Source organism: Dryas octopetala, chromosome 4 (genome assembly GCF_963921425.1).
Source record: "Dryas octopetala chromosome 4, drDryOcto1.1, whole genome shotgun sequence".
NCBI lineage: Eukaryota > Viridiplantae > Streptophyta > Magnoliopsida > Rosales > Rosaceae > Dryas > Dryas octopetala.
Genome location: NC_141369.1, coordinates 6,449,063 through 6,464,245, shown reverse-complemented (window position 1 = coordinate 6,464,245; position 15,183 = coordinate 6,449,063). Strand labels below are relative to the sequence as shown.

General features: G+C 38.9%; 3 long non-coding RNA genes across 5 annotated transcripts; all 3 read left to right on the top strand.

Moving 5' to 3' along the window:
* The first annotated feature begins 1,779 nt into the window (after positions 1-1,779).
* LOC147286360 (uncharacterized) lies at positions 1,780-3,166 on the top strand. Its single transcript, XR_015122065.1, has 3 exons — positions 1,780-2,015; positions 2,103-2,148; positions 2,596-3,166. It is a non-coding gene; the product is annotated as an uncharacterized LOC147286360 (long non-coding RNA).
* A 1,876-nt stretch (positions 3,167-5,042) lies between these two features.
* Positions 5,043-7,596, top strand: LOC147286359 (uncharacterized). 2 transcript variants are annotated; one of them, XR_015122034.1, is made up of 4 exons: positions 5,043-5,278; positions 5,366-5,411; positions 5,859-5,942; positions 6,537-7,596. It is a non-coding gene; the product is annotated as an uncharacterized LOC147286359 (long non-coding RNA). The 2 variants fall into 2 exon arrangements; XR_015122032.1 differs by having other exon boundaries at positions 5,859-7,596.
* Positions 7,597-8,305: 709 nt separating this feature from the next.
* On the top strand, positions 8,306-10,248 carry LOC147286358 (uncharacterized). 2 transcript variants are annotated; one of them, XR_015122054.1, is made up of 4 exons: positions 8,306-8,541; positions 8,629-8,674; positions 9,122-9,205; positions 9,800-10,248. It is a non-coding gene; the product is annotated as an uncharacterized LOC147286358 (long non-coding RNA). The 2 variants fall into 2 exon arrangements; XR_015122053.1 differs by having other exon boundaries at positions 9,122-10,248.
* The last annotated feature ends 4,935 nt before the right edge of the window (positions 10,249-15,183 follow it).

The following is a 15,183-nucleotide window of genomic DNA, read 5'->3' as shown; positions in this document are numbered from 1 at the left end:
TGTAGAGTATCATAGGCGAATTAGCTATTTTGTGTGATTGTTGTTATATGTTGGAGGAGGCTAAGTGTAGGATTTGGATCATGAGAATAAATTGACAAGAATTTTGAGGCTAAGGGATTAATTGAGAATTTTAAAGATGCTCTGAGAATAATTGCTGAATTATAGAAGAAATGTTTATTGTCGAGGTTAATGATTGATGATTAGGCAAGTGTTATACAGAATGATCAAATTAATTATTGAGGAAGTATTGGTATGATTTGAGAATTCTTAATTATGCATGTGGTATTATGACTTATACTAATTATAGAGAGATTGAGAAGTGTTGGTTTATTTGATTTGGAAAAACTGAGATCGTTACTCAAGGTATACGCTGATTCTTGACGTTGGTTTAAGTGTGTTGTTCGGATTGGGATTTGTTGTGAGAAAACAAAAAAACTTAGACCTCGTTTGATTATGACATATCGATCATTTTACCTCTTTACTCGAAATTCGTATATCTAACTTCCCAAATTATTAAAGTATGCGTGTTTTTATACTAGGTCGTTATAGGTTCAACTTTCGGCTATTCTAGTGGCAAACAAGTGATAAGTCGTGAGTAGGAATCAATTTTTGGAAAGGATTCAGAGTAGCTCGGAGTAAAGAGTGAGTTGGACTTTTATTTTGGAAATGTTTCATTGAATTTATGTTTTAATTTATTTTGGTTATTTTTGAGTTTTAATTGAGAAATAATAATTTATGAGTTAGTTTCTTGGATTCGTGATTTAAGAATCTTCTTGGATTCGTGATTTAAGAATCATTTTAAATCATTTTCCATAAGCTTACTTTAATGTGCTTACATGTATCAAGATAATTTGATTCGTGAAGCGGGCATAAGTTTAAAAATCATTTATGAAATAACTGTATTGATATGAGTTAAGGAAATAAGATTTTGAGATTATGGTCACACTGCATGATTTTCATAAGGAAGGTTTATGAAAATGGTTTTTGGGCATTATTCTAAGTTGTTTATGATTAAAATTTCTATTTCTTGGGAAACGATTTTGATGGAGCAGCTTTCACGATTTGAGAATCATTTTATTTAAGCGGATTTATTGGAAGAATTCTAATTTCAGTTTTTATCTAGATGTGAGACCCGGAAATTTTCAAATTTATTTTGTGATTTTTCCGTATTTTCAAAAAAGGTTTTATAGAATTTATTTGTTAGAAAATCTAATTTTTTTTTTTTTCACCTTGAGCTTTAAATTGTTTGACCAATTTTGACTAGGGTTTTGACCCAAGTTAGAACTTTAAAAGGTAGTACTTTTACTCACGAACCCAACGGTGCAAGTCTCGTATTATTCTGAGTCCGAGAGATTATTTTATGAATTTCCTAAATTTTCTTAGTTTGTGGAGCTTGAAATTTTCGAAATTTTTATAAAGGGCAAATTGGTAATTTGGCCTCATAGTTAATTAGTACTAGTCGATACGAGTCCGTAGTATTTTTCGGGGTATTTTTCTGAGTCCCGAGCTATTTTTAAATAATTTTTGAAGTTGGGGAATATATGAAAAAGAAAAATAAAATAGGAAACCACCAGATCGCGCCACGTGGCACGATCTGGAGCGTCCATCGCTGCATGGCAGCAAGATCTGATGGCTGCATGTGCAGCCAAGTGTCAAAGCCTTCGCCACGTGTCAATTTCTCATTGGTCAAAGTTATGACGGTTGACTTGAGTCAACCCAGTCAACTCGGATGAGTCAACCGAGTTGACTCACTCACTCTCCCTATAAATAGCAACGCACCCCCCAGCTGATCTTCATCCCATTTCAGCCGCACGCTTCCCAAGAGAGAGCTTCTCTCTCCTCTCTCCTCCTTTCTCTCTCTTCTTCAATCTTGTTTTGAGTTTATCTTGAGTTCTGGAGCTCCGATCGACGATCCGATTTCGCCTACGCGATCGTGGCGACGAGCTCTTCAATTCTAGTAGTGTGAAGGCTATGTTTTGGTGAAGTTTTTAAAAAATCATTTATGAGCTCCATAGGTAATTTCTTGATCCCTGTCGAACTTCTGCTAAAATTTTGTTAAATTAATCTCTTGTTAATTAGGTTCTTTTAATCTTGTTACTTAGCAAGTCTAGTAGTACCGAGACTCTGCCCGTGGGAAGTCTTCAACAGGTATACCCTCAACCCAGCTTATTTAACCTGCTGTTATTTAAGTTGTGGTTATAGACGAAACGCTGTTTAACTGTTGTTATCAAATGAACTTAATAAATATTGAGGCCATATCAGTGGTAACCAAATAACGTGATGACTAAGGTCAGTCCATGAGCATACAGGCGTTGGGTACTGAGCCAGAGCTCCCTCAGTTTCCCCATGCACTGACCTGGTCACGTTGTAGGTTCATATCTGATCAACCTCCTCGACAATAAATTAAAATAGATATAGAAACCACACGGTCTGACATGACTGTTTGCCTCGGGGTGCAAGGTCATGTCGGATTAAGAATTCAGAGAAGCCTAGCAGTTACGCTAGTGCCAAACCTCTGAATTATACCTGGTCTTAACAGACAAGGTCATCAATTTACGTGAAGACTGTTTTTAACACCAGTTGTTGTCAAACTAGGAACTCCAGTTACCTAAATGAGATCGTTGCGACGTGGCAAATTGTGATTTGTACTCGAAAACAGGCAAAAGCTTTGGACGCTAGGTAGGGGGACAACACACTCTGACTAGTGGATTTCCTGCATGTACTATATAATAAATACTGTGTGATAAAGATGCATGTTTTTTGATTGGCATATCTGCTTGGTTTTATGATGATGAGAATGATGACTGTTATGCATATTCTCGTGAGATTGTTATTGTGTTTGACTTGAGAGTGAAAGGTCCCTTACGGTAGACCCTGGGTTTCGATCCCCAAAACCTCATGAGGGGTTGTACGGACGGACTGGTCGATTGTCCTTCTTGGGAGGCCAGTCTAGGCGGTATAACCATGAAATGGCCACTTTCGCTACCCTGTCCCGGTCAAATGACTGCAGGACTTTGTTATGTTTTTGTGAGAGGGTAGTTAGCCCTAACGGCTGGTCATCAGGTATGATTTCGAACTTGGGCCCGGAAAACAGTATTTTGAAAATTGTATGAGCATGCTACTCGTTTTACAAAGCTTGACAACTGGTTTGTGTTGTGCATTTGATTTTAAATTATCTCAAACTATTTTTCAAACCTAGTAGGGAGTTCCCTGAGGGGGAGCAATGAACGTATGTGATGCTCACCCCTACATTGTTGTTTTTCTCCCTCTCAGGTGCTGCGCGTGTGGACTTTGACGGCCTCGATTGAGGGGTGGTGGTGCGGTCTCAAGCTTGTCAACTCCTGTGTTCCTGTTTAGTCAGTATATTTCCTTGGGCAAGTCCTTGGTGTCCTTTTACTATCTTTATATACCCTTGGTCATATCTTGTATATACACTGAGTCCTTGGGTTGTCTACTTTTGAATTATCGAGTCTATATAAACAGTTCCTTTGAAGTTACTCTAAACAATAGTAGCTCCGAGGGTTGGTTTAATTATGAATTAACTATTTCTGAATAAATTTTCCGCTGCAAACTCAAGCACTCTGATCCAACCCATTTTTACTAAACCAAAAGGCTTAACCTATTTTGTGGATATTTGGGATTATAACACCGGGGGATTGGTTGTTGTAGTCTCTGGTATTCGCAAGATAGGTGCCTCTGTTACGTACCTGGGTTTCGGGGCGTGACAGTTAAAATGGTATCAGAGCGGTTTTCCTGAAAATGTTTTCAAAATAGAGTCTTCTGAAATTCTTTCTTCTTCCAAGAGTCTTGTTCGAAATTCTCTTGTTTATCATCCTTTTCTTCTATTCTTGAAAGTCATTGTTAAGTCTGCCCATTTTTCTTTTAGTCTGTCAGTTCTGTTGACAAGATGCCGCCCCGACGTCAAAACCGCGCTCAGCCACCAAACCAAATGAAGGCACAGCAAAAGGTCAACGGCTAACATTGGGCGAACGACTGTTGTGAGGAGAAATTATCTCTAGTATCACTTATAGTCGAGATCAATGGAGGTCTCCGTTTTCGCTTTAGTTTACGGGTTTGGTTATCAGAAGGATCCTCGACATTACGGTATCGTCAGATCAACGGAAGTGTCTTTGGGGACTGATATCAACCGTAGCTTGTTTTTATCTTTTCAAAAATGAGTCTCCAGTATTTCGACTTGATCAATAGAGGTATTTTTCTCGAGAGTTGTTGTTATGCATGCTTTATCACTCAAGTAAAGTTGGATTATGATTGATTGAGAACGTAAAGGAGAAAACGTTGTACAGGAACTGGAGTCCACGTACCCACTTTTGGTTCGAGCACCCTTGGTAATCTCGAGGACGAGATTTTTTCTAAGTAGGGGAGGATGTGAGACCCGGAAATTTTCAAATTTATTTTGTGATTTTTCCGTATTTTCAAAAAAGGTTTTATAGAATTTATTTGTTAGAAAATCTAATTTTTTTTTTTTTTTCACCTTGAGCTTTAAATTGTTTGACCAATTTTGACTAGGGTTTTGACCCAAGTTAGAACTTTAAAAGGTAGTACTTTTACTCACGAACCCAACGGTGCAAGTCTCGTATTATTCTGAGTCCGAGAGATTATTTTATGAATTTCCTAAATTTTCTTAGTTTGTGGAGCTTGAAATTTTCGAAATTTTTATAAAGGGCAAATTGGTAATTTGGCCTCATAGTTAATTAGTACTAGTCGATACGAGTCCGTAGTATTTTTCGGGGTATTTTTCTGAGTCCCGAGCTATTTTTAAATAATTTTTGAAGTTGGGGAATATATGAAAAAGAAAAATAAAATAGGAAACCACCAGATCGCGCCACGTGGCACGATCTGGAGCGTCCATCGCTGCATGGCAGCAAGATCTGATGGCTGCATGTGCAGCCAAGTGTCAAAGCCTTCGCCACGTGTCAATTTCTCATTGGTCAAAGTTATGACGGTTGACTTGAGTCAACCCAGTCAACTCGGATGAGTCAACCGAGTTGACTCACTCACTCTCCCTATAAATAGCAACGCACCCCCCAGCTGATCTTCATCCCATTTCAGCCGCACGCTTCCCAAGAGAGAGCTTCTCTCTCCTCTCTCCTCCTTTCTCTCTCTTCTTCAATCTTGTTTTGAGTTTATCTTGAGTTCTGGAGCTCCGATCGACGATCCGATTTCGCCTACGCGATCGTGGCGACGAGCTCTTCAATTCTAGTAGTGTGAAGGCTATGTTTTGGTGAAGTTTTTAAAAAATCATTTATGAGCTCCATAGGTAATTTCTTGATCCCTGTCGAACTTCTGCTAAAATTTTGTTAAATTAATCTCTTGTTAATTAGGTTCTTTTAATCTTGTTACTTAGCAAGTCTAGTAGTACCGAGACTCTGCCCGTGGGAAGTCTTCAACAGGTATACCCTCAACCCAGCTTATTTAACCTGCTGTTATTTAAGTTGTGGTTATAGACGAAACGCTGTTTAACTGTTGTTATCAAATGAACTTAATAAATATTGAGGCCATATCAGTGGTAACCAAATAACGTGATGACTAAGGTCAGTCCATGAGCATACAGGCGTTGGGTACTGAGCCAGAGCTCCCTCAGTTTCCCCATGCACTGACCTGGTCACGTTGTAGGTTCATATCTGATCAACCTCCTCGACAATAAATTAAAATAGATATAGAAACCACACGGTCTGACATGACTGTTTGCCTCGGGGTGCAAGGTCATGTCGGATTAAGAATTCAGAGAAGCCTAGCAGTTACGCTAGTGCCAAACCTCTGAATTATACCTGGTCTTAACAGACAAGGTCATCAATTTACGTGAAGACTGTTTTTAACACCAGTTGTTGTCAAACTAGGAACTCCAGTTACCTAAATGAGATCGTTGCGACGTGGCAAATTGTGATTTGTACTCGAAAACAGGCAAAAGCTTTGGACGCTAGGTAGGGGGACAACACACTCTGACTAGTGGATTTCCTGCATGTACTATATAATAAATACTGTGTGATAAAGATGCATGTTTTTTGATTGGCATATCTGCTTGGTTTTATGATGATGAGAATGATGACTGTTATGCATATTCTCGTGAGATTGTTATTGTGTTTGACTTGAGAGTGAAAGGTCCCTTACGGTAGACCCTGGGTTTCGATCCCCAAAACCTCATGAGGGGTTGTACGGACGGACTGGTCGATTGTCCTTCTTGGGAGGCCAGTCTAGGCGGTATAACCATGAAATGGCCACTTTCGCTACCCTGTCCCGGTCAAATGACTGCAGGACTTTGTTATGTTTTTGTGAGAGGGTAGTTAGCCCTAACGGCTGGTCATCAGGTATGATTTCGAACTTGGGCCCGGAAAACAGTATTTTGAAAATTGTATGAGCATGCTACTCGTTTTACAAAGCTTGACAACTGGTTTGTGTTGTGCATTTGATTTTAAATTATCTCAAACTATTTTTCAAACCTAGTAGGGAGTTCCCTGAGGGGGAGCAATGAACGTATGTGATGCTCACCCCTACATTGTTGTTTTTCTCCCTCTCAGGTGCTGCGCGTGTGGACTTTGACGGCCTCGATTGAGGGGTGGTGGTGCGGTCTCAAGCTTGTCAACTCCTGTGTTCCTGTTTAGTCAGTATATTTCCTTGGGCAGGTCCTTGGTGTCCTTTTACTATCTTTATATACCCTTGGTCATATCTTGTATATACACTGAGTCCTTGGGTTGTCTACTTTTGAATTATCGAGTCTATATAAACAGTTTCTTTGAAGTTACTCTAAACAATAGTAGCTCCGAGGGTTGGTTTAATTATGAATTAACTATTTCTGAATAAATTTTCCGCTGCAAACTCAAGCACTCTGATCCAACCCATTTTTACTAAACCAAAAGGCTTAACCTATTTTGTGGATATTTGGGATTATAACACCGGGGGATTGGTTGTTGTAGTCTCTGGTATTCGCAAGATAGGTGCCTCTGTTACGTACCTGGGTTTCGGGGCGTGACAGTTAAAATGGTATCAGAGCGGTTTTCCTGAAAATGTTTTCAAAATAGAGTCTTCTGAAATTCTTTCTTCTTCCAAGAGTCTTGTTCGAAATTCTCTTGTTTATCATCCTTTTCTTCTATTCTTGAAAGTCATTGTTAAGTCTGCCCATTTTTCTTTTAGTCTGTCAGTTCTGTTGACAAGATGCCGCCCCGACGTCAAAACCGCGCTCAGCCACCAAACCAAATGAAGGCACAGCAAAAGGTCAACGGCTAACATTGGGCGAACGACTGTTGTGAGGAGAAATTATCTCTAGTATCACTTATAGTCGAGATCAATGGAGGTCTCCGTTTTCGCTTTAGTTTACGGGTTTGGTTATCAGAAGGATCCTCGACATTACGGTATCGTCAGATCAACGGAAGTGTCTTTGGGGACTGATATCAACCGTAGCTTGTTTTTATCTTTTCAAAAATGAGTCTCCAGTATTTCGACTTGATCAATAGAGGTATTTTTCTCGAGAGTTGTTGTTATGCATGCTTTATCACTCAAGTAAAGTTGGATTATGATTGATTGAGAACGTAAAGGAGAAAACGTTGTACAGGAACTGGAGTCCACGTACCCACTTTTGGTTCGAGCACCCTTGGTAATCTCGAGGACGAGATTTTTTCTAAGTAGGGGAGGATGTGAGACCCGGAAATTTTCAAATTTATTTTGTGATTTTTCCGTATTTTCAAAAAAGGTTTTATAGAATTTATTTGTTAGAAAATCTAATTTTTTTTTTTTTTTCACCTTGAGCTTTAAATTGTTTGACCAATTTTGACTAGGGTTTTGACCCAAGTTAGAACTTTAAAAGGTAGTACTTTTACTCACGAACCCAACGGTGCAAGTCTCGTATTATTCTGAGTCCGAGAGATTATTTTATGAATTTCCTAAATTTTCTTAGTTTGTGGAGCTTGAAATTTTCGAAATTTTTATAAAGGGCAAATTGGTAATTTGGCCTCATAGTTAATTAGTACTAGTCGATACGAGTCCGTAGTATTTTTCGGGGTATTTTTCTGAGTCCCGAGCTATTTTTAAATAATTTTTGAAGTTGGGGAATATATGAAAAAGAAAAATAAAATAGGAAACCACCAGATCGCGCCACGTGGCACGATCTGGAGCGTCCATCGCTGCATGGCAGCAAGATCTGATGGCTGCATGTGCAGCCAAGTGTCAAAGCCTTCGCCACGTGTCAATTTCTCATTGGTCAAAGTTATGACGGTTGACTTGAGTCAACCCAGTCAACTCGGATGAGTCAACCGAGTTGACTCACTCACTCTCCCTATAAATAGCAACGCACCCCCCAGCTGATCTTCATCCCATTTCAGCCGCACGCTTCCCAAGAGAGAGCTTCTCTCTCCTCTCTCCTCCTTTCTCTCTCTTCTTCAATCTTGTTTTGAGTTTATCTTGAGTTCTGGAGCTCCGATCGACGATCCGATTTCGCCTACGCGATCGTGGCGACGAGCTCTTCAATTCTAGTAGTGTGAAGGCTATGTTTTGGTGAAGTTTTTAAAAAATCATTTATGAGCTCCATAGGTAATTTCTTGATCCCTGTCGAACTTCTGCTAAAATTTTGTTAAATTAATCTCTTGTTAATTAGGTTCTTTTAATCTTGTTACTTAGCAAGTCTAGTAGTACCGAGACTCTGCCCGTGGGAAGTCTTCAACAGGTATACCCTCAACCCAGCTTATTTAACCTGCTGTTATTTAAGTTGTGGTTATAGACGAAACGCTGTTTAACTGTTGTTATCAAATGAACTTAATAAATATTGAGGCCATATCAGTGGTAACCAAATAACGTGATGACTAAGGTCAGTCCATGAGCATACAGGCGTTGGGTACTGAGCCAGAGCTCCCTCAGTTTCCCTATGCACTGACCTGGTCACGTTGTAGGTTCATATCTGATCAACCTCCTCGACAATAAATTAAAATAGATATAGAAACCACACGGTCTGACATGACTGTTTGCCTCGGGGTGCAAGGTCATGTCGGATTAAGAATTCAGAGAAGCCTAGCAGTTACGCTAGTGCCAAACCTCTGAATTATACCTGGTCTTAACAGACAAGGTCATCAATTTACGTGAAGACTGTTTTTAACACCAGTTGTTGTCAAACTAGGAACTCCAGTTACCTAAATGAGATCGTTGCGACGTGGCAAATTGTGATTTGTACTCGAAAACAGGCAAAAGCTTTGGACGCTAGGTAGGGGGACAACACACTCTGACTAGTGGATTTCCTGCATGTACTATATAATAAATACTGTGTGATAAAGATGCATGTTTTTTGATTGGCATATCTGCTTGGTTTTATGATGATGAGAATGATGACTGTTATGCATATTCTCGTGAGATTGTTATTGTGTTTGACTTGAGAGTGAAAGGTCCCTTACGGTAGACCCTGGGTTTCGATCCCCAAAACCTCATGAGGGGTTGTACGGACGGACTGGTCGATTGTCCTTCTTGGGAGGCCAGTCTAGGCGGTATAACCATGAAATGGCCACTTTCGCTACCCTGTCCCGGTCAAATGACTGCAGGACTTTGTTATGTTTTTGTGAGAGGGTAATTAGCCCTAACGGCTGGTCAACAGGTATGATTTCGAACTTGGGCCCGGAAAACAGTATTTTGAAAATTGTATGAGCATGCTACTCGTTTTACAAAGCTTGACAACTGGTTTGTGTTGTGCATTTGATTTTAAATTATCTCAAACTATTTTTCAAACCTAGTAGGGAGTTCCCTGAGGGGGAGCAATGAACGTATGTGATGCTCACCCCTACATTGTTGTTTTTCTCCCTCTCAGGTGCTGCGCGTGTGGACTTTGACGGCCTCGATTGAGGGGTGGTGGTGCGGTCTCAAGCTTGTCAACTCCTGTGTTCCTGTTTAGTCAGTATATTTCCTTGGGCAGGTCCTTGGTGTCCTTTTACTATCTTTATATACCCTTGGTCATATCTTGTATATACACTGAGTCCTTGGGTTGTCTACTTTTGAATTATCGAGTCTATATAAACAGTTTCTTTGAAGTTACTCTAAACAATAGTAGCTCCGAGGGTTGGTTTAATTATGAATTAACTATTTCTGAATAAATTTTCCGCTGCAAACTCAAGCACTCTGATCCAACCCATTTTTACTAAACCAAAAGGCTTAACCTATTTTGTGGATATTTGGGATTATAACACCGGGGGATTGGTTGTTGTAGTCTCTGGTATTCGCAAGATAGGTGCCTCTGTTACGTACCTGGGTTTCGGGGCGTGACACTAGAGGAGTATTTTTGAGATGTGGTTGATTGAGATATCCAAAAGCGGTTTCAAACCTCAGCAGGTATAGATTTGTTCTGCACTCGCCTAGAGATGACTCGGCGGTGTACGACCAGCATTTGCTTTGCACTTGCCTAATCGGTGGTGTATGACCATCATTACAAGTTTGATATGCACTTGCCTAGTCGGCGGTGTATGACCAGCGTTATATATTGCTCTGCACCTGCCTATTTGGCGGTGTATGACCAGCGTTACATATTTGTTTTGCACTTGCCTAGATATGACTCGACAGTGTGTGACTAGCATTATAAGCTCTGTGTGCACGTATGACCAGTTTTTCTCGGGTACTAGTGTAGCGTGAGGTTTCAGTTTGTGGAGTATCTTGAGAAATGAATTTGCATCAATAAATATTTTAAATGACAGTTTCAGTAAGGCTTTGCGTTTTCATTTCAGATATTTAAATAGTTTTATAGCTTAAGAGTATTATTTATTCTTTAGAGTTTGATTTACAATTTCGAGATGATTTAAAAATGAATTTGAGAAATGGTTTTAAAACTGGAGAATTTTTAAAGGAAATGAGTTTAAAGTAAATGAGTAGTTTTACAAATGGTTTTCAAGGGGTTTGTTTTAAAGTTTATTTTTTTTCCACTCACAGAGATTATTCTCACGTTTTATTTTTTACGTTTCCCCTCAGGTTTTAGAGATCACTGAGGTCGGACGCACCACGTCGAGACATCAATTTTTCCTATCATTCGTCCGTCAACATCGTTGGCATAATATTCTTGTCTTATTTGTTTTTATGTATTTGATGTTGTGAAAATTTTATTTGGTTATGCTCTATTTAAATTCATATATAAATTTTGGATTGCAGTGGAGATTAGCAGGCCTAACACCTGGTGGGTGTTGGACTCCACAGGGTCACTCCGAGTTCCAGGGTGAAATCTAGGAACGGTCCTGTCAAGTCTTGTCTGACCTCCACCCTTCTTGACTTGCATAGACAACTATCACAAGCAAAATACCACAGTTGTTATTGTCAAGTAAGCAATCGATTAACTAGTATAGATAATATTGGTAACTCATTGTCAATTTTGAAGATCTAGTCTGATTTTGTGTGGCTTGCCCTTTTTGTTGGGATGCTTGCTGTGATGTGCTCTGCAACAAAATACCAATATCACTGTCTAAATAGGCTAACCAACTATGCAATTATTATTTAACATAGTCAAGATATGTTACCTGACTGCTACCTCTAGTCTTCATCTTGGGACATGATAAGATGTTGTGGCCTTCATCCCCACATCTGCTACATCTTATCTTTATATTAAACTTTCTCAGCTTATGAGCTTTACTTGGTGGTCTTAGGGGCTCATTTGGAGCTCTGATCCTAGTCTTCTTAAGCCTTCAAAGCTGCTTGTTAAACCTTCGTGGCTTCAATGGGGTCTCCCCAGTCTTCACCCACAAGTCATGGCTTGTCATAGGCTCAATCATTGACTTGTAGGTTCTCTCATAAGTCTCTTTCTTATAACAGTAAGTGACAAAGTCTTCAGGCACACCATGAAAGTTACTAATGGCAATTGTAACACCCTAGATTTTTGCAATTTTATCGTGTTTTGACAAGTGTTTTCGAATTTCTTTTGTATTTAGAAACTAATGATTTCTTAAAAAAAAAAATTGTTTCCTTTGTCTTTTGGCTTGTACCATTAGAGATTTAAAGTTGAGCTTTAGTACCATTGAGTGTAATTTTGGTGATTATCAAGTTGGAATTAATTTTTTAGAATTAAATTCATTGGAGTTAAATTTTCCGTAATTTTTATGGAGATTAATTTGTTGTTTTGAGGTTACAGAAATTAATGATTAATTACTACGAGTCCATATGAATTTTCGAGGAATTATTTGGAGTCACTAGTTATTTTTGGTGAATTAATGAAGTTTAGTGAAAAAAGAAAATTAGGAAAAACAAAAGAATTTGTTTTGATTTGCTGACTGGGACTGACGAGCGCCGTGTGGCGATACACTATTGGCCAGTGTGTCTGACGAGGCGAGCTCACGAAGGCCATGGTACGCTCGTCACACTGAAGTCGGACTCACGTCTTAATCTAAGCCGTTGCGCCTCATTAATTGAGATTGATCCCAGCCGTCTATTTCTTTAAGGCCAATCACTATTCACACCGGGTCAGCTTGACCCGCGTGTCTTCTGTTTGGCCGACCCGTGGATCTTTTGTGAGAGTAAACGGATCCTCAGCCGGGTTTTCCACAACCCAGTTCTACTTCCAGCCTTCTTTTGAGCATTTATAGTGCAATTTGTCCCACATTGGAGATTTACAACTTCTTCCAACCCTCTAGTGCTTATAAATAGAGAACTTTATATCTCATTTTCACTTGCACCACCAAGTGAAGTTAGAATTACTTACTCCTTGGTTCTTTGGGAGTCTTCTAAGAAGAGACATACTAATTAAAAGGGAATAAACCTCCCATAGTTTAAAGTTTTGGGAGTGCAAGGAAGAGTCTCTAGGAGTGAAGTCTATCTTTTTTAAATTATAATATTAATCCTTGTTAAGTGTGGCTAATTATTCTTTATTTTGTTTTGATTGGTTTAGGTTTCTTGCAATGAGCAAAAGAATAGCTCATTATATGATTAAAATGTACACCTTTATGGAGTGGTATAAGGTATAAGTCTGCTTGATCTTTTATTATAATTTTCTTCCCCTTGTTTGATCTTTTTGTACTTAAAAAGCTCTCATTTGGTGAGGTTTCTTGCAATGAGCAGGAAAATAGTTCATTATATGATTAAAATGTACACCTTTATGGAGTGGTATAAGGTAAGTCTGCTTGATCTTTTATTACAATTTTCTTCCCCTGCTTGATCTTTTTTGTACTTAAAAAGCTCTCCTTAGGTGCTTATTCTTGTATTGTTGTTTTGCATCAATTTGAATCTTTCAGATTTCAATTCTTAGGAGTACAAAATTGCAAAGAAAACTGGAGTAGACCATTTTGAGGCCAAAATTGATCTTTCCTGTGAAAAGCTTCTATGAGACTGACTTATCATGTCCATTTGGTTTTGTTTGTTGGTTTAACTTTGTTTTGGTTTGGCTAGCTTTGGTTAATTGGTCTATCCAAATTGTCTGTAAGGTTTGTTGCAAAAAAAGAAAAAAAAATGGCATGGGTGGGGATTTGGGGCGGGGAATCCCCGTTTAAGTATCCGGGGAATTGAGGCGGACATCCCTAGAGGTGAGTAGTTAGGACTCTGCGGTGGCTGAAGTGAAAAAAGGATTTTTAGGTGTAAGAGAAGGTGAACGTGAGGGAGGGGGAGAGTCAGAGACGTGAGATGGGAGGAGTCGCAACTCACAAACTTTTCACCGGTTTAAGAAAGTTTTTAATTTAAGGGTAATAAAGTCTTTTTCACCTCAATTTTGATTAGATTTACAAGATTTTAAGAAAGTGGGCTAAATGTCTTTATTTGGATCAAAAGAGGGTTACTTTTCCAAATTTCTATAAACCTCTCTCAAGGGAATGGCTATAGCAAAAAATAAATAAAATAATCAAGAGAAAGAATATATATTGAACATATAAACTTGAGTATTTGACCCAAACAAGAAAACTCTGACCATTGAGGTGTGGGTAAAATTCAATGTGATGTTGGAAACAGCTAATTAGATCGACCAACAATTAAGTTTTGCTCCACAAGTATGTTGTGAAAAGGGAAAAGGTTCAACAGGATGACCAAAATTTTGGATTGCAAATCAGATGGCTAGGTTGCATATATAACCTGTATTTTTCACTACTAATTTTTTGCGAGTCATGAGAAAAACTTATTTTGATTCCTACTTGTTTGGTTACTAACCCGATCAATCCCAGCATTTAAAATGCAATTTTTTGGCCCATTTTGAGCCATTGATTGCCAAAAAAAAACTCCCTTGTCATTGGATTTAAAGATTAAATATCATCTATTCATTGCCCACCTCCTCTCCTATAAATAGGAGGTCACCCCCTCTATTTTTCTTCACTCTGCAATTCTAAATTCTATGGAGATGCTGATACAGAGAACTTAATTAGGGCCCATCAAGCTAGCACACTTCCACATAAAATATAATCCTCAATGAACTTGAACACTTGGTTGTCGCTAGTTTAGTTTGGAAAAGCTTGTGTTGACAAGAGAGCCAAGAGCAATAATTTCCAAAACCTAGTGTTACAATACATTCGAGAGTACCAATAAGTTGATTAAGGGTAGTTAGACTCTTGGCGGAGACCTTGTTGATGGGAAAATTATTGATGTAATGTCTAGTGAATTTGAAATGAGTCTAGTTGGTGAAATGAATTTCTTTTTAGGGCTGCAAGTTAAGCAAGAAGATTGTGAGATATTTATCTCCCAATCTAAGTATGCTAGAAACTTGGTCAAAAAGTTTGGGCTTAAGTCTTTCAAAGTGGCTAATACTCCAATGAGTAAAAACTCAAAACTTCATAGAGATCCAAGTGGTAAGCAAGTGGACCAAACCTTGTATAGGAGCATGATAGAGAGTCTCCTCTATCTCACGGCTAGTAGACTGGACATAGCGTTTGCGGTAGGAGTGTGTGCTAGGTTCCAAAGTGATTCCAAAGAATCTCATTTGTTTGCAACAAAGAGGATAATCAAATATGTAAGTGGGACTCTTGACTATGGGTTGTGATATACTCATGATACCAACACTAAATTGGTTGGATTTAGTGACTCTGATTGGGCTGGGTGTAGTGATGATTTGAAGAGCACCTCCGGTGGTGCCTTCTATGTTGGGAATAACTTAGTGTCTTGGCATAGCAAGAAGTAGAATTTTGTCTCTTTGTCGATTGTTGAAGCTGAATACATAGCAGCAGGGACTTGTTGTACACAACTCATTTGGATGAGACAAATGTTAGCCGATTATGGAATTGATGAGAAAACCTTTCTCATCTATTGTGA